The sequence below is a fragment of the Pezoporus flaviventris genome, unplaced genomic scaffold (genome assembly GCF_033815535.1).
Source record: "Pezoporus flaviventris isolate CSIRO_AGI_PZ_B2104156 unplaced genomic scaffold, CSIRO_AGI_Pfla_v1 ptg000007l, whole genome shotgun sequence".
Lineage (NCBI taxonomy): Eukaryota > Metazoa > Chordata > Aves > Psittaciformes > Psittacidae > Pezoporus > Pezoporus flaviventris.
The window spans coordinates 91,007,023-91,026,366 of record NW_026892555.1 but is presented as its reverse complement, the minus strand read 5'-3'; the positions used below and the strand labels follow the sequence as shown (position 1 = coordinate 91,026,366).

At 41.8% G+C, this 19,344-nt stretch overlaps 1 protein-coding gene across 11 annotated transcripts in view; it reads right to left on the bottom strand.

Moving 5' to 3' along the window:
• The window catches only part of ATXN1 (ataxin 1), a 226,535-nt gene that overhangs the window by 192,957 nt on the left and 14,234 nt on the right, over positions 1-19,344 (bottom strand). For 9 of the 11 annotated variants that reach the window (XR_009742712.1, XR_009742713.1, XR_009742714.1 and 6 more), the window contains exon 3: positions 2,780-2,878. The exons of the other annotated variants lie outside the window; for them this stretch is intronic. The gene's annotated coding sequence lies outside the window, so the exon portion shown is untranslated. The remainder of the gene's footprint in view (positions 1-2,779; positions 2,879-19,344) is intronic. 11 annotated transcript variants of the gene reach the window in all.

Genomic DNA, 19,344 nt, shown 5'->3' with positions numbered 1-19,344 from the left:
GAGACAGCAGGAGCCCGAGTTTGCTTCCAGCAAGCAAGAGGCTTGGAAGAAGCCAAATGAAACAGTATAAAAATGACAGGAATTTTGTACCTGTCATCAACTACTGCCAACCTATGAGTTAAAGAAGATACTCCCGCAGAGGTGTGGATTTAGCTTGGTTTGGTTTGGTTGGTTGGGTTTTTTAAATAAAAATCAAAACATTTTCTTAGTTCTTCCAGATGATTTTTGAATTGCATTCCTTACTTAATAATTGCATTATTGCTCCTTAATAGCCTATCCTCCTCAGGGATCACAAACAAGCCAGACAGACAGCGAAGACATCTTCATGGCTCTCAAAACCCATATTCATGCTTTAATCAACCACAGAAAGCATCCCCAGGCCCCCACCAGCACCAGGAGAAGCAAGTGGCAGTGGCTGTTGTCTGAAATGGGGAGAAAGGGTAAGTTCCATGGAAAGTGAAAGGTGAGGCAGCTTTCCAACACTGGCTCCCTTTGCTTGCCAAAATAGCAATGCCCTGGCCATGCCTCACTCCAACTTCTGCGGAAGATGCGCTTGCTTCCCAGGAGGGTTTACTCTCGCAACGCAGATGTGCTTCACTGAGGCAATCAATTTCTGTTGTGTAATGCAACCCAGAATTAAACAGTATATGCTATTTGGTGCATTTTTCAACTGTAAACCGGAAGTTATCATGGAGCTCCGTGATGCTGCCAAGAATGTTAACACTGTCATTTTAGCAGGAAAGAATACATTGTATCTCCCTCCTCCCACAGCTTACTCTCGAGTTGTAATTTTGGTAAATCCTTTTGTACTTGTTTGTAAAATACAAAGTAGCACATCTGTGCAACTTATTTTCATCTTTGGTGCCTGCGGGTATCACCGGCTCAGGACCTAACAGAGCCGCACCAGGGGCAGGCACAGGGTAGCTCTGAGAAGAACCTGGCCAGTGACTGCACTAAGGTGCAGAGAGTTCAATCATTCATCTCATGACCTATGAAACTGGGGTAAATAAAAATAACAAAAATCAGGAACAGAACCTGCAACCAACCATTTCCAGTCCCTTGCATGAACCAGGAGGAACAACATGGCAGATACTGAGGCGTACTTTGAATACAAATACACATACATTTAGATTCTTCTTATATTTTCCAGGAATTGCACAATGCCACTCCTCTTTAGAGGAATACAGGTCTTTTCTAAAATACAATAACCCAGTTTTCCATAGCATAAAACTCACCAAGGGAATACTGTTTGCTCATACCAGAAACATATCCCAAATTACAGTCATTTATAGCCTCATTTTCATTGACAAAAGAAATAGTATCATTCTTTTCTGACAAATATCAGTATGCTGAAAAAGTAGCAAATTAATGCTTACAAACAGGTATCAAATAAAGCAACTATCAATCATTGCAACTAAATTTCAATTAAATCATACCTCGAGTAAAAGAAGACTGAAGTAAAAACAAGCTATATAATCTGAAATCAAAATAAAAATCTGTCTATCACACTAAAGCAGAGTAACTAAATTGTAAGCACTAAAGTACCACAACTTGTTAAATGACTGGTCAGCTAACTGTTACTTGCAAAGCTCCAACTATGCTAAATGAAGCCAAATGTAGAGATTTAGCAAAGTACTTAGGCATGCGCTAAAGTGGAGCCGTATTTTAAAAAACATTTTTTATGTGACAGAGACCTTAAAACTCTGGAACTGTTCATGTACACCTCTACAACAGTTTCTTTTCAAGAGACAGAAAATATTCAGAAAGTGATCTGCACTGTCCACATTTTAATACTACAAATCAAATCAGCATTCAGCCTAAGCTGAATATGTATTTCTGGAGACACATCAGAAAGAACCCTGAGGATTAGTCCTGACACAAAAGGATGAGGGAGTTGCTTGCTGTCATCCTGCCAATTCTGCAGAACAGAAGAGTTAGCAAATGAGGCATGAAAAGATGTGTGCAAAGAAATTCGTACCTGTGAAAAATGCAGCAATACCAGGTGTGCAAGAAAAGTACAGTAAGTAGGATCAGGCCCGATCACAAGAACTGCTGACCAGCTGAAAGTCTTTTTGGCCTCAGCTGGAAATACTTAGCACCCTTAAGGCTAGTTAAACTTATAAGCCGTCCTCATTTAATGCTACAAATTACATTTGAATATTCAGCACTTAACTTCCTAAGGCCCTGACATTCAATCTGAATCAACAGTAAGGCACCAGCACAAGCTGAAACTGTAGGTTCATCAAGAAAATCTTCCTGTATGCCTTCATTTCTGTCTTTTACTGTAAAGTATAGAGTTCTCTCTTTTTTAATTCCTTAGCATGATAGCAGTATCGAGTATACCTAGCTTACTGCTTACAAAGCTCATGTTCTGAGCTTTGAAAATCTCAGCTAATGCAGCTGGTGGCTTTCAGAGTTCAATGGCAAAGGGAGAGTGTTATTCAAGTGTGTAGGTTCATGCACACACATGTGCAGAGAAAGTGAAGAAGTCAGAGGCACACTGTAATCCTCCAAACCAGAATACAGCAACCAAACACATTCACTGCAGATGGGCAGTCACGTTACAGAACTACAGAGTTGACTCAACATTACCATGTCTAGCAAGGTGGGCTGACAGGTTTCATACAGCAAAGGCTAACTCTAGGGGAGAGGAAAAGTTGAAATGGAGTTCCGTACCTGCCTGGAGATACCTTAAAAGTCCCTGTAATTAATCTGATACATAATAATCAACAAAAAATAGGGAAAATAAATTAACTGAGGAACAAAAGGCTTAACTTACTGAGTAAGACACCACTTTAAGAGGTTTCCCCACTTTCCCCACTGTAAAGCACTTCTGAAAAATTCAGCCACTGAGCTACTGCTTTTCTTGACCTTTTCACTGAAAGAGAGCAGAGTAAAAACAGGAAAGAGCTAAAATGATATGCAATAAAGATGCTTCATGTTAGGAAAGTCTTTTGAGTCACTGTGGCAAATTCATTCTGTGTCAGATTTGCCAATACAATAGAATCACAGAATCATAGAACAGTTAGGGTTGGAAAGGACCTTAAGATCATCTAGTTCCAATGCTTGCTAAAGACCATCTATGGACAGCACCAGCACTCAAAGCATGTGTACTGTCTCTCAGCTGTTGCAGCAACACCATACGATGCAGCTATTTAGCATTTCCATCTGTTGCTAGTTTTCCACACCCAAAAGCTCACTTCGTATCTTATGACTAATTCGTAATGCCCTGAGCCCCAAAGAGATTTGCTCTTCTGATTGCCCTTTTCTTAACAATAATGCAAATAAACATGGAAATAAATCTATTGTCTGAGGAATCCTTCCACTAATTTTGTTCTTTGATGGTTTGATTGTTTTAGTATAGCTAGGAATCAAGAGTAAAGTGGATCATAGCTTAATATAGAGTGTGGCTAATCTTCCTTTTGCCTAATGCTGGTACACTATGGCCCAAATACCAGAGATTTATTTGATGCGTACATGCTTTCAAGCATTAGTAAACAAGTTACAGCCCATTATGAAAGAAGAGTAAATCCAAACAGTTGTGAAGCTCTTTATGTACTAGATTGGCATCAACAGCGCAAGATACTTACACCTGCATGTGTACTAGCTTTATAATTTTGGAGACCATTTCACCAAGACACACCTTTTTTAAAAATATAACTAAAAGTAAGGCTGAGATCACTTCCCATGTCCTGATGCATTGCTGCTTGAAGCGTGATGGAACTGGCAGAGAGAGGGGCACAGTATTCCTTTTCTCTCTTTTTTTTTTTATTAATCGATTTTATTCCTTATAACATAGTCAGAAAGAGGAAGAACAAATACTAGAGCCTCATAAATGTATACATATTAATTCTTGTCAAAAAAAAAGCTTCTCTCACTTCTCATTTCTTATTCTTCCATAACTTTAAAGAATATGCTACAGAATATGCAGAATTACTCTACCAAATACAGGAGTGTTTTATTTACTAGACCTATCGAATTACTATCCTACATTCTGTAACTAAAATGTTTTTGTTGTTTATGTACAAATTAAAACAAATTGGTCCTTTAGAAGCTGGTCACAAAAGCAAAATACTCAAGAGTATTTTGAGTAATGAAGTTTTAATTCAGTACCTTGGAGTGCACAAATGTTACCTACATGTGGCAGTGCTCCCTGGATAAGAGACCTAGTGTGAGTCTACAGTATTTTAACACACACAGGCAAAACCCACCCAAGCTGCACTGTCAGGCATCAATAAGCCATTCTCACAGTATGGTGCATTTTTTCTACCTAGCAGAAGAAAATGATCCCATGCTCACACACAAGCTTTAGAGCACAGTACCTAACTCCCTGCCCTCTCACATACATACGTGATTTTCAGCAAGTCTCCAAGTGTTAATACTACATGCACATACTCCACACATAGACTACAATTGGACACCACCAGTCACTTGCCATCTCTGGCCTAGATTTTATCCTGTTCTCTGCTGAACACTAACTTGAGATGACTCAGGAACAGTTGCCTGTTTTTTCACCCACAATAAATGTAGAAGCCATGACAGAGGTAGAAAGAAACTGGGGGCTGGAGGGGGAAAGACCTTTCAAACAGCAATTAAAAAATCTCATCTACATAGGTGTAGAAAACTTATGCTCCTGGAATGAGCCGTTCAGATGAAGCCTCAAATACTGGATGTAAAAGTATATGCCTGTGAAGGAGGTTCTGTGAGAACAAACACATCACTGACTAAGTGATGCCAGGATACCACAAAAAAAAAAAAAAAAACACAGAAGAGAGGATGCCAGTGTCTCAGATAAGCAGCTATGGCCATGTTTACTTAAACTGTTCTGCTGAGTTGTTCCCATTTCAGGCAGAAAACTCTGATTTAAGGAAGAGACTTGCAGCTCTGTCTGCATAGTCTTTTTTTCCTTCAAAGCATGAAAGAACTTCCCTTTTCAAAACCAAATTAACGAAGTTTATGTCCAAACCCTCTCTGTCCCAAAAATCTCAAATCTGAACTCTATTAAAAGCTGTGTTTAGTGCAGCCAAATGCTCCAAGAATATATTTAATAGCCTATAAAATTTCTAATGCCCTACTGCCTGAAACCTATGATCTCGAAAGCCAGCCAAGCACACTCACCCAAGGGTAATGACTGCTATGGGGAAGACTGTTATCTCCCTTGGCTATGGCCCTCTGCCATCATTGGCATGACTAGACCAGGGACTCTCCAGCTGCAGAGAGCAGGCACACAGACCACCTCTCTGGCAGCAGGATGCCTGAAGGAAGGAAGACAAATTAGAAATGAAAGCTGTGCCAAGCATGTAAACATCAAGCTACTCTTTCAAACTTGTCCTGCAGTTTTATGGGTGTGTTTTGTTATTTGATTTTATTGGACCTTCTTTCTAGCCTGCTGCTTCCCTCATATCACTTAGGCTTCCTCCCATCCATTCCTACCTCACATCCTTCACACTGGAAGATTTCTCAGATCACTTCCCCAGTTCAACTACTACCAAACTCAAAGGAAAAAGTCTGTTGACACAAGTGGGGACCAGAGCAGGCATCTGCCCTGAGCTCAGGTATGAGCATCCAGAACACACAGCAGTACTTCTCCCAAGTCAGCCTAAAAGATGCTTGGGAAAAGCATTTTGATGCAGATTTCACACTTGCTGGTCATGACACTGGAAAACAGAGAGCATGCTGTCGCCTGACAGAGAGAACCACATGTTCTTCTATTTAACGTGTACATGTAGGAAAGTAAAAAAACCTTTTCTAGTAAGTTATGCAAAGTAGAAACGGCCTCCTGGTACTATTAGAACCGAATGGAAACTAAAATAATGCTAATTATACAGTTCACTTGAACTCCAGCAAGACTCCACGATTCCTAGCTATCCTAGCATGAAGGACACTGCCTGAGCAAACACCCCGCTGGGCACATCCCTGTCACCATGCATGGGCAACGCCCACCAAAGCACCAGGAGAACACGGACTGAAATTGGGCAAGACCTGCTGCTCCTCTTCTGTCACCCTGCACAACAGCACCAATGCACATGAGACAGAAGCAAGGCCATCCCCCATCCAAGCAAGAATTTACTCCTATATGCGGCACAAATCTGTGCTCCATCTCAAGACTTTCCTAAGCATCAAACCTCCTGCTGAAGAGCATTTTCCACTCTCTTGCCAACCTGACTGCTCAAGATTAAGCAAAGTTGCAGATGACTCCACAGCTTGTTCCACATTATCATGCCAGTGGGTTGATGTGAATTTGCAACAAAGCAAGTGAGGCAGCACACTCTGGTATGAGCCAGGCTGAACTTCCAGGACTGCCTTCTCTTGTTTTGGGCCAATCTACCAGGGGTGCTGTGAAATGCCTCAAAAATTGTCAGAAATAACATCAAAAAAAAGGGAGAAAAAAGGATTATTTGCATATAGCTGCATAATGAAACAAGGGAGTTTCACTTCCATGCTTCAGTATCTAAAAAATGACCATAGGAGTATTATCATATACCACAAGGTCTCACGAATGGATGGACAGCTGTGTTCCCACAAACACTGACAGTAACAGCTTACTCCCTTTTGTAGTGAAAACAAGTAGAATATATTTACCCCCTAGGATGATTTTTCCTGCAAACTCTCAAGTTCTCTGAAAACAGCCATAACCACAACACTGCTCACAGAATGTTTGGGATCTTTAAAGAAGATGTAGTGTGTTAAACACTAATTTAAAATGAATTCACTAAGCTACCCTGCAGTGTTTTCAAAGTCACCCCACTTCAACACTGTATTAGATCAATAAAGAATTTTGGATCTCAAAAAACTGCACATATATTCAAAGAGAAAGACAAAGGTGGACAGGAAAGAAGCAAGAGAATGACGTGAAAATGAAAAAAATACAATTAATAATCCACAAAACCATCAGCGCACCAAAATGATAATTTTATGATCTCACTTCACCTCTGGAAAGGCAGAGCAGGCTTTCAATCTTTTCCCATTTGCAAGCTCCCTAAGGTTTTCCTGGTAAAAGCAAAGCCCTCCACAGAGCAGTGGGGTGCCAGCTGACAGCAAGCTAGCTTTCCTGAGTCACGGCTCTTCAGAGGCAGGCTCTCAGTCAACCGGCTCACAGACCACAGCCTCTGGTCACTACTGCCACCACAGAGTACAAACTAAAAACCACCCTTACACTGCAAACCAATTAACCAGTGTTAACCAGCCACACTTGGCAGTATGCAACCTCCAGGGAAGACTGCAAGTTGCATTTTTCCTGCAGTTAGGCATGCATGGTGCAACACTGTTGTATCCATTATACAATGTTGTATCCAGCTACCCCAAAGCAGCAATACTCCTGAAGGACAGGAAAATTGGGGTTATAGACATTATGCAGCATTTGGAGTGTATTTTAAAAACCTCCAGGCTTAGCAATTAAATTGCCTTAATATTTTCTGGGTACTCTGAAACCACGCAGGTGTGCAAGTTCGCAAGGAGCCCCCATATGCCTCATCCCTCTAACCTATGTGCCAGCTGCACCATCAGCATCAGGCACCTGCTCTCAGGAGAAGCCTGACCCTGCAGCAGCATGGAAAAGCAGGAAAACTGAGGAGCAGCTGCTGCTCCGGGAGCACTGACACATCATGGTCTGGCAAGCAGGGAGCACCTTGCCGCACATCCGCATGCCACTGCTCCAGGGAACACTGCGGGGCTGGCATTCAGGAAGGCATGCAGGACAGGGGAAGTAGCCAGCCTTGAGCATGCACCCATGGGTGTTCAGGGAGACATGGGTGCTGGGGTTCAAGCCAGGAGCTAGCCCAGGGCCCTCCCTGACCTCAGAGGCTTCAGGAAAGGCTCATCAGGCTATGCCACCAGCATCTCTCTCCCATGCAGTTTGCTGTAGGGTGGAGAGCGGGCAGGAGACAACCCTGGTAAAGCCAAATATCTAGAATGCAACGGACTTAGTTAAGGGCTCGTGGGATACCTACAGGGCTAAGGCATAGATATAATGAATCCATTTCTATTTACTTCTCTTCATCACACAAAAATCCAGTGACTACAAATCAGCCTTCCTGAAACACCACAGCAAAAGGCAGGCAGGGGCAGACAGGAAAAATTAAAACGTTTGCCCCAACAGCACGCAGCCAGGCAAAGCCCCAGCTTTCACAGTTTCAGGTTAAGGCCCCTAGCACTCCCATAACTCACCCGCCATCTCTGAAATGTTCCCCCCACCCTGGGAAGGAGAGATGTCAGTCTACTCTCCCAGCATTTGAATCCCTACTCCCAAGGGCTCACATGTAATTAGGCACCCTGTGACTGGAGGCATAAGCAACTTATTTTGCCTTGGCCACGTGATGCCAGCTGAAGCATCTCTGGATTGAACTTACATGAGGCTCTCTGGTCTTGTATGCACCTCTTCCAAGCTGCCTCTTGATTTTTCTAAAAGGCAGGGCAATAAACTGCACTCGGGGAAGCAGAGCATTCAGTTACAGGCTTTGGTACTCCACACATATTAATGAACAGCACAGCAATAATGCTAAAAAATACCCCCAACTTTCTGGGTCACAGTCCTGACTGTAAGGTTTAAAATCACTATCTCAGAAACCAGCTCCCCACCTGCTTAGTGATTCAGCTTTGAAAGCAAATATATGTAATTATTTAGTGGAGGGAAGTTGTGGACAGCTACACCTCGGGGTATTTCCAGAAATGACAAGTATTTTAAAATGCAAATTCACAAATTCTGCAAATTCTGCAGCATACATCATTTGAATACCTAGTGTACATCCTGGCCACACACCACATTGCTAGCAAATACCACAGCACAAACAGTTTTTCCAAGACTACATATATCCCCAGTGACACATTAGACTGTAGTTTTAAACAATAATACAAAGATAAAAGCATGTTCTATATGGCATGCTTCAGAGCAGTTACCATATGCTCTGTAAATAAACTACGACTAATAGGGCCCTGATGTACAATAACATGTTGGCCACTCACAGCTTCATGGAAGATTATTCCATTCACCATGAAAATTATTTGAGGATTAGGCATATGTCACAATTTTTCATTCATATTTTTAACTTGATCAGCTCTAAGATACTACTGTTGCAGATGAGTGGGATTTTATTATTCTTTAAAGGTCTGATCCTAATTCCACCATTAATTTGCACTAACATCAAGGGAGCAGGTTCAGGAACTATATCAGATTAATTTTATCTTAACAATTTACTTTTGTGTGCCCAAGAGCAGCTATACAGTTATAGAGCATTAAAAAAAAAGGAAAGAAAAAAAGATTCATTTAACCTATTATCCTACCACTGATAGTAGATGTAGCTGATACTTTGGGAAACAGTTGAAAAAAAGATAGAGAAAGTATAGTATGTAAAAAAAGTAATCTGTTTCAGTATGATTACTCCCAGTTTGGGCTATATTTTGCAGCAGTTCAAAATCAAGATGCTTTTCTAAATCTTGCCATTAGGAGCAGACAGTAAAATAGATCTATAAAACCTAACAGCAACTCATCTCGTAACAGGCCAAAGCATCCCGAGGACTTTATTTCCTTGGGTTTTATTTAGAAGACAGGTCTGGATAGTCATGTGGATAGCTGGTCACAAAATAAAATGTCATTTAGTAGTTACAACCTAACCTAAGGTGGGGGAGATTCACCTTCCATTCTTTGTAGCCCTACAGGCTCCCCAGATCATCAGCATTTGTGCCTGGGCAAAATGACTTCAATACAGTAACAAACTGGAGTGCTTCCAGGACATTTTCCATCCACTCTGTACATGCTGTGAATCACCTTACAAACAGCATAGCCTTGAGGAGCAAGATCTCCATGTGTCACTACATTGCCCAGGTCTCCTTAGTGAAAATTCAACAATTTGAGCAAGCTAAAACGTCACTGTCATCAATGGGTTCATGGATGCACATACTGGGTTTGTGTATGCACAGCGGCAGGAGGAAAGGTTTTGCATTCCTTACTAGAAGCGCTGTTATTTCACCCTTTGGAAAGGAATGCTGGTGACTGCCAGGGATTCGGGATTCTCCAACATTCCCCTGCGAAAGATACCTCAGAGGGGTTGTTTCTGCGTAGGTTACCGCTGCTGAGACACAAAGGCATTTCAACAGTTCTAGCGACCTGCGCAATTTCTCCTCCTACCTACAGTGGGTAACACACAGCTAAAGGAAGCTGCCTACGCTTGGCAAAGCAGAATGGTGCCACTTTGACACAAATATGTTGCAGCACCTACAACTATGAGTACATAAATATTTCAGAAGGTAAACTCACTTGGTTTTGTTTGGTTGGTTTTTGAATAAATAGCTATCTTTAATTTGTCTGGTAACCAGTTTGTGCAGAGAGGAGTATTATACAGTGCAAAAGTACACTAAAACTGCATTTGCATTCTAAAGACAGAAGTTACCATTAATCACATCTGAAAATAAGAGAGCCAGAAAGTACAAGATACATTTTTGAAGGGAAAAAGAAGTCATAACTACCAAAACACTTTCAGAATGGAGGCTGACAAACTTTTCCTTCCTGTCCCCCAAAGAAAGAAAACTTCTTTAACTAGCTTGCACACAGCTAAACAGCTAGAATCAAACTGGCACAACCCATGCTGGCAGTATAATGCCAAAAATGTGCTCTGCGCACTCCGTGATAAGGAATTTTGGAAAGCAATACACCTATCAGCACTATCAGCAGCTAAGTGACTTACCAAATCATCTACATAACAACATAATTGCCAGAAGCTATCAAGAGATTTATCAACAGTAGGGTACCATCCACAACAACCCTGCATTACACAGAGTGACAGAACATAAATATTCCTGTTCTTCAAATAGGCTTGGCTTGTATCTCCAGTGATTCTCACTGGTCTCTATTTTGCATGATTTTGGGGGGAAATTTGTTACACTGCGAATGCAAAGAAGCAATGGTCCTTGGGCTCCATCACATAGGTAGACTGCAACTTACTATTTGCATGTGAAGTGCTGTATTCTCCTGATCTCACCACGCATTTTTATAAGAACCAGTCAAGCCATAATGAACTTACATTAAGGGATTGTGCACAGACTCATCTGCACAAAGATGTGGGGAGAGCACGCCTGCCTGTTAAAATAAATTGCCATCTCTACTTCATGCTTAGAAAAGAAATTAAATTAGAATTAAACTTGGCTAGGGATGTTAAGGATAACAGGGAGGGATTCTATAGGTACACTGCAAATAAAAGACAGACTAGGGACAATGTGGGCCCTCTCTGGAAGCTATCAGGAGAGCTGGCTACACAGGATTTGGAGAAGGCTGAGGTTCTGAATGACTTCTTTGCCACAGTCTTCACTGGCAAAGGCTGTGACCACACCACCCAAGTCTTGGAAGGCAGACGCAGGGACTGTGAGAATGAAGACCTTGGGCCCACTGTAGGAGAGGATCTGGTTCAAGACCATCCGAAGAACCTGAACGTACACAAGTCCATGGGACCTGATGAAATCCATCTGCGAGTCCTGAAGGAGCTGGCGAATGAAGTTGCTAACCCACTGTCCATCATATTTGAGAAATCATGGCAGTCAGGTGAAGTTCCTGATGACTGGGAAAAGGGAAATATAACCCCCATTTTCAAGAAGGGGAAAATGGATGACCCGGGGAATTACAGACCAGTCAGTCTCACCTCTGCGCCTGGCAAAATCTGGGAGCAGATTCTCCTGGAAGGCATGCTAAGGCACATGAAAATCAACAAGGTGCTTGGTGACAGCCAGCATGGCTTCACTAAGGGAAAATCCTGCCTGACCAATTTGGTGGCCTTCTATGATGGGGCTACAGAACTGACGGACAAGGGTAGAGCAGTTGATGTCATCTACCTGGACTTGTGTAAAGCGTTCGACACTGTCCCACACGACATCCTTGTCTCTAAATTGGAGAGACATCAATTTGATGGATGGACCACTCGGTGGATAAAGAACTGGCTGGATGGCCGCACACAAAGAGTTGTGGTCAATGGCTCAATGTCCAGCTGGAGACCAGTAACGAGTGGTGTCCCTCAGGGATCGGTGTTGGGATCAGTCTTGTTCAACATCTTTGTCAATGAGATGGACAGTGGGATTGAGTGCGCCCTCAGCAAGTTTGCCGATGACACCAAGCTGTGTGGTTTGGTTGATACACTGGAGGGAAGGAATGCCACCCAGAGGGACCTTGACACACTTGTGAGATGATGCCAACCTCGTAAGGTTTAACCATGCCAAGTGCAAGGGCCTACACCTGGGTTGGAGCAATCCCAGGCACAGCTACAGGTTGGGCAGAGAAGAGATTCAGAGCAGCCCTGTGGAGAAGGACTTGGGGCAGTTGGTTGATGAGAAAATGAACATAAACTGGCTTCAGTGTGTGCTCGCAGCCCAAAAACCCAACCGTATCCTGGGCTGCATCAAAAGGAGCGTGACCAGCAGGTTGAAGGAGGTGATCCTGCCCCTCTACTCTGCTCTTGTGAGACCTCACTTGGGAGTATTGTGTACAGTTCTGGTGACCTCAACATAAAAGGGACATGGAACTGTTGGAACAAGTCCAGAGGAGGCCACGAGGATGATCAGGGGACTGGAGCACCTCCCATGTGAAGACAGGCTGAGAAAGTTGGGGCTGTTCAGCCTGGAGAAGAGAAGGCTGCGTGGAGACCTCATAGCAGCCTTCCAGTATCTGAAGGGGGCCTATAGGGATGCTGGGGAGGGACTCTTCATTAGGAACTGTAGATAAGACAAGGGGTAATGGGTTAAAACTTAAACAGGGGAAGTTTAGACTGGATATAAGAAAGAAGTTCTTTACTGTAAGGGTGGTGAGGCACTGGAATGGGTTGCCCAAGGAAGTTGTGAATGCTCCATCCCTGGCAGTTTTCAAGGCCAGGTTGGACAGAGCCTTGGGTGACATGGTTTAGTGCGAGGTGTCCCTGCCCATGGCAGGGGCATAGGAAGTAGAGGATCTTAAGGTCCTTTCCAACCCTAACTATTCTATGCTTCCATGATTCTATGAAATGCCTCTTTAATAAAGCAACCTGTAGCCAAATCTTGATGTTACAGAACTTACAATACATGTAAAGCAAGTCTGAGTACAGATAGTAAAGACAATACATCCCCGAGTGCCCTTTCTTGAGCCCACATATATTCATGTATTTTTACAAGTCAATCTAAACCACTTTGTAGCCCTGTCCTATTAACCTTTTTGAGACCAACTTCATCAAATAGCAAATGGCAGAAGGAGGGAAGACAGAAATAACAGGAAAACATCTCTTTGCTTCCAGCTTTACCTGAATAGAGATATTCCCAAAACTGGATATAAAATGTCCAGTCCTGACATGTAATTTTGCCCCGGTTTTCATAAGGATTTTTTTTCAATCTATCTGAAGGGCTTTAAAACTTTTTTGTCTTTATCTGATCAAAATGCTGTCCTTCCTTCTGCAGTCCTGGCATCCTTTGTGGTGAGACTGTTTCAGTATCAATATTAATATTCAAATGTCAAGCTTGTGACACTACATTTCCTACGCTATTTAAAGCATTCAGAACAATTATTATCTGTGAAATATTAAACAGAAAATTTTTGCTACCTTCTTGCAATTTCAGCAGCCCTAGCTGTGACATAACAGCATTTACACCAGTCACATGCAATTTTACAGAGAGATGTATTGTTCAGCTTTTCTAGCAGTATTCATACCTTCCCCCAAATTGGCTTTTGTTGTTTTCAGCAAACCTACAAATCTCTTCTTTTTCTGGAGACCTGAATATCAACTGAATTTATAGTATTTAGTATTTCAGACTTTTATTCCACATACATTCCCTAACTGATAGCAACTTTAACACACAGTGTAGCACTGAGCTTTTCTTTTTTTTTCTTTTTTTTTTTTTAATATTTATGGAATAGTATTTTTTCCCTTTTTTAACTTTACTGCTCTTAAAAAGAAGAATCTTTCATTTTTGCCTTTTTTTTTCCTGTTTCAGTACTTAGTTGAGTCTCTTTCTTTTGTAATTCTCTAGACTGTGGTTACATATCCTTGGCTATAAGGGGTATTTTTTTTATAACATGTAGGTGTCTTTACAAGCAACATACATTAGACCTGCACAGCTGAGAATGCATCGAATTGCCACTCCTTCCTACCAAACTGAGACAGTTTTGAAGAAGCTTTCATATAATAGTAGAAACTTGAAATAATTAATGCCTACTGCTGGATACAGAGAGGTGCCTATTAATTAGATAGATATGTTTTTCTCCTTCTCAAAGAACAGTTTTGTGAGGAACGCAGAAAAACCACATCAAGCCTTCCATTAACAGACAACACTACAAGTTACATATCAAAATGAAATATCCCAAATAACTCAAGGAAAGCTTTCTTTTCGATGTACGGCTGTATCATGCCGTGAAGTACTTCAGTATCGCTGTACAGGTCAGTTATTTCCACTGTTCTCCCTCCCAAAACTGGAGGCTGATTTCAGAATGTGCACGCTTCTTTCAGTCTTAATTAACTTCACTCCTTGAGCCACAGGGGTCTGATCCTAACCCTCTGAAAGTAAACAGGAGGAATGCCAGTGGGAACAGGGCCTAAAGCAACATGTCTACAGTAGTCAACAGCTATGAGTTATATAAATACTTGCTAGTACCTCTATACTGACCGGTCATCAACTTTTCCATTATAAGCCTTGTACTTGGGGATGTCTGAATGCTGGATGCTATCCATACTTCTCTCTAGCCAGCTGAAGGGAATTCTTTTTGAGTGATACAAGGCACCCCCTCTCCTCTGGAGCCCTGCAGACAATTAATGGAACCCTCATTTTTCACACAAATCAACAGGAGCCTACCATTTTAGGCTGAAATCCAGTTTACCTGCTTTGCTACAACGTGCTTTTGCAGGGTCACATAAAAGGAAGACTTGGTTTTGTTTCAAGAAATCAAGGGCTACCAGCTTTTTCATGTAGTATGTCATGATGTGAAATAATTAGAGCTAGAAATGCAACAGTGAGGTTTAAGCAACAGCTTATGAATAATGTGCCCTGCAACTCTTCATCATTCTGTTTACACTGCACTGAGAGTTATAAATGAAGTAATAAACAGCAAAATCCAAGCTGCCAAAATAAGAAGCCTGTCACAGATGCTTTTTAAAAAATAGCAGGGGTAACACTAACATCACAACCAGTATTCTTCCCACTGCAGTCACTGAAACCATCCTTGAATTTGATCTGTTGCACCCAGGACAGCTGTGATTTTCTACAGCGCCACAGCACTACTATGGCTGAACTCATTATTTTGAAGTGTTTGAAGTACCTTGAGCATGACAGAAGATACAGAAAAACAAATTCCATTGGACAATATGCAAGTCATACTAATGTTAATTAATTCACATTCACAACATAAGCTGAAGATGTTCCAAAAAAACCCGATATGGTATATTCTGAGGATAAGTACTAGAAGCAAAACATAAAACTTGGCTTAGTTTAACCAAGCTACCAACGCAACTTTATACATCTTTCTAAAATGAGCCCAAGTCTTCCTTCTCCTTCCTGCTCCTGAAGGCATGCTAATATAAGGCAACCCAACTACACTGATCAAGTATCAGTTCTAGAAGTAATTCTTCTTTCTGCAGAAATCAGCTGTTAAGGGGGCCAAAATTATATTTTTAGGAGCAACATGAATAAAATGTGAGTGGAACTGCTTCACGCATTAGTTCAGTGTGTAGCTGAAGGAACAGGCATACATATTGCTCTGACCTCTCACAGTAAAATATGATTGTTCCTTCCCTTGCAGGACTCCTCCAAATCTACTCATTAATCTTCAGGTCTCCCCAGGCATCTGGAAGCTGAACCAAACAATGGACAGGTATTTGCAAAATGGACCTACCACTTTCCAACCTCTTGCCCACATAAAATACAACCCGGCTTAGTAGAATTTGCTCTGAAGCCCCAGAGCACATTACTCTGCAGAATCTGGGCCAGAAACATGACAAACACCAGTAACCACCACTAGCTAGGTGAGGTGAACCCTACGTGGAGGCTATCATCTCACAGGAGGCTCTTTCTCCAAAGCCAAGGCTTCTCTGAGGTGTTATCTGAGGTATGAAGAAGCAGAATTTATATACTTATGTTGTCAGGTGCACAGCTTTGGTCTCAGTAATAACCACAATTTCTTCTGAAGTCCTGAACTGAAGTTAAGAGATGACCCCAGTCAGCATTCACACGTCACAGCTTTTCTCAAAACACAAGATGACAGAAAAATAACAAAACCAAAAAGCCCAGCTACAGAGTAAACGCCAGTTTTACATGCCACAAAAGCTCTTATTTTTCATGCCCATCCAAGAACACAAATTGTCCAAAGACTGAATACTGGCTCTCCACAAAGGACCTCTAAGCCCATCAGTGTCTCAGCTCCCTGCCAGCCTGCCGGCTCCAAACAACCAGGCACTTGCACTTAAGAAAACTGCTCTCAGCCAGCTACAGCAATGCACTTTGCATCCAGACAGCAGTTTCTTTTCATCACATACCTACTTGTACATGTCTCTGTAAAACACACACTCAAAAACTTCACTAGCATGAAGTGAAATCAGTGGCTACAACTGGAAAGCATCCTCTTGCTAGCCAGAGAGGAAGAGCACGCAGCGTGATGTTGAATGACTGCCAGCAAGGAGGAGTTCCAGCTTCAGGCCTTAAAACCACTTGGAAAGCTGTTGCTGGGCTGATTACGTCCCTTCTGAAAGGGTAAGGCTTTAGAGCAGTGTGTGTTGCAGATTAGACATCGGGCACCCGCACGCACCAGCAGAAACTGCAGATCTGAACTGCCACATGTACTCTGCGAATAACCCTGGTGCATACTCACAGCGTAACATGCTCTGAACTCCACTGTTATAAAAATAATAGCTGTTATCAGGGAAACCGTAGTCCATGGGCAGTGACCACAATACGTGCTGAACTCCCCCTGCAACGAACCAGTCCATAAGAAATTCTAAACACCAAGTGAAGGATGTGGTAAAACTCCTATAAAAAAATAAAAAATAAAAAGAAGGGCAGTGTCTCCTTGAAAAAAGGGACAAATTGGCATTTGCAGCGTGTACAAGTTGCTTTCATACACTTTCCTGATTCCTTTCCAGTAACTATTCAAAAAAGACCATTTAACAAGCAAACAGGTCTTCAGCACAACAAATAATAAAAAAGAGAGCAAAGCTTGTGCTATTTAAATATCATGAAACATTCTGCTAATCATGCACAGATGGAAGTACAGACGCTTCTGCCAGACGCCTTGTTCAGAAACTTTGCTCTATTTTTAATTATTTGATGCACAGAGGACCTGTTTGCTGATTAAAAGGGCACTGCCTTTAAAAGGACGCCATCAATACAGAATCTAGTCTTGTTTTTAATGGAGGATTGTAAAAGTAGTAACTCATACCTCCAAGCTCCCTGCACCGATTTGTATAACCTTATAAGCATGTGGTTGTTTTTCTTCATATGCTTCTCTCACCTTGGGAAACTGTCCACATAAGGGAAAAGCGAAACTAACTATACTCAAGCTATTGTTAAATACAATGAGTAAATCCATGTATATTTCCCTTTAACATCCTTTAGTTTGTATCTTTTTTGGTGTTACTTATAACAAGAAGGGGTATCAATTTTCAGATAAAAGCATTATTTTTTGACAATTTTTTCATTCAGTTAAAAACCTAAGGTTTTTGAGAAAACATCACCTCCAAAATACTTATTAAATTGCTGTGGTTTGTTTTTTTGGTTTGGTTTTTTGGTTGCTTTTGTTTTTTTGTTTGTTTGCAGTTTTGGTAATCTACTATAACCACATTATCATTCCAATAGTCAGTTCTTGGCAAAAACACAATGATAACACACAGACACAAAAAAAAAAACCCCAACCAAACACCCCCACATTTTTTCCACTTCACACCTTCTGTGAACTTCACTCATTCAGTGCGTACTTCATTCCTGTACTTCTCCATAGCAGTCCAGGAATTTTTCCCTTGCTGAAGAGCCTCACTCAAAACACATACCATGCTCAATTTCTTTTCTTTTTCTGAATGAAGTGCTTTTCAAACATTCTTTCTTTTGTTTATCTTGAAAGTTTTGCAACCTGTTACCACAGACCTCTGCCACTGGAGCAAAGTCAAGGTGTGAGAAGGACTGGAAGTCCAAGGAAAACTGCCCAAGCTGTTACTTTTGTCCCACTGGTAGGACATGTGAAAAGTGTATTATATTTTTAAAACTTACTAACATTAACAGTTCGAAGTGCTGCTATTAACACAGTAAAAGAATCCTTTGATCAGCAGACCACGTGATATGATAATAAAGTAACAGTGACCCCATTATCTCATGAACAAATGACCCAAGGGGGGTGGATCCCAGCTCATGCTCAGGTACAGAGAAAACAACTGAATGACTTATATTTTAATTATTTTTGTTTTACAACGCCAGCATGTAACATTATGCAAGCAAACACACGCAACTGATTTGTTAGAGACCAGCTGACAGGCCTGAAAAGCAAGATGCCTGCTGAAGAGACACTGCAGCTGAAAGCCAGGGACCGAAAAATCCAACGTTCAGCCAGGGAAATGTGCACCCACAGTGAAGCTTCAGAGCAGAAATAAAGGGGGTTTTCCCATGGACAGAGGGAGAAGGCTGTACGGAGCAAAAGGCTTGTCCAGGCAGATCATCGGGGCTGCAAAGCTCAGAATTCAGCTATGACTAACAAGGAAGGAAGGGAGGTAGATGAAACAAAATTCAAATTGGCAGTTCTGCAGAAAATTACTGAGGTATTGAAACCTTCTGAGCAGAAATAGATTTTAGACACATAGAAGCACACACAAAAAAAAAAAGCTGAAGAAAGGGCCAACACACCATCAAAGTATTGTGCAGGTAACAAACACGGCAAGGGAGCTGTACAAGTAGGTCAGCTATGCAGCAGCAAGAACTGCTGAGCACAGGAGAATCTTGGTAGAGAAGGGGGTTAGAAGAAAAATTAATTGGCCAGCAGTAAAAGAATAAAGCCTGGCAAAGGTTAAAATGTGACAGAAGGATGAAAGGGCAAAGCACTGCCTGGGCTATATAAAGAAAGGTCATTCTAATTCACCAATACATCCTCCTGAAGCACTAGAAGGAAAGAAGACAGATGACACTTGACCAAGGAACAGTTTTCATTCCCTCTTCACCTGAAGGAGAAGCCAGGCAAATCCTCAACTGCTGTACCTACCAAACTCAGCTCCAAACAAGCAGTGTCTGAGCAGCAACACTGACCTGTCAACAACATCTCTGAGTCCAGAGGGCCCGACACACCCCAGGGACCCTGAGACAGATCCCATGCTCTGTCACACCACATTTACACCCACGAGGCTCCATTTAAATCATCTAAGTAAGTAAGGGAGGTGG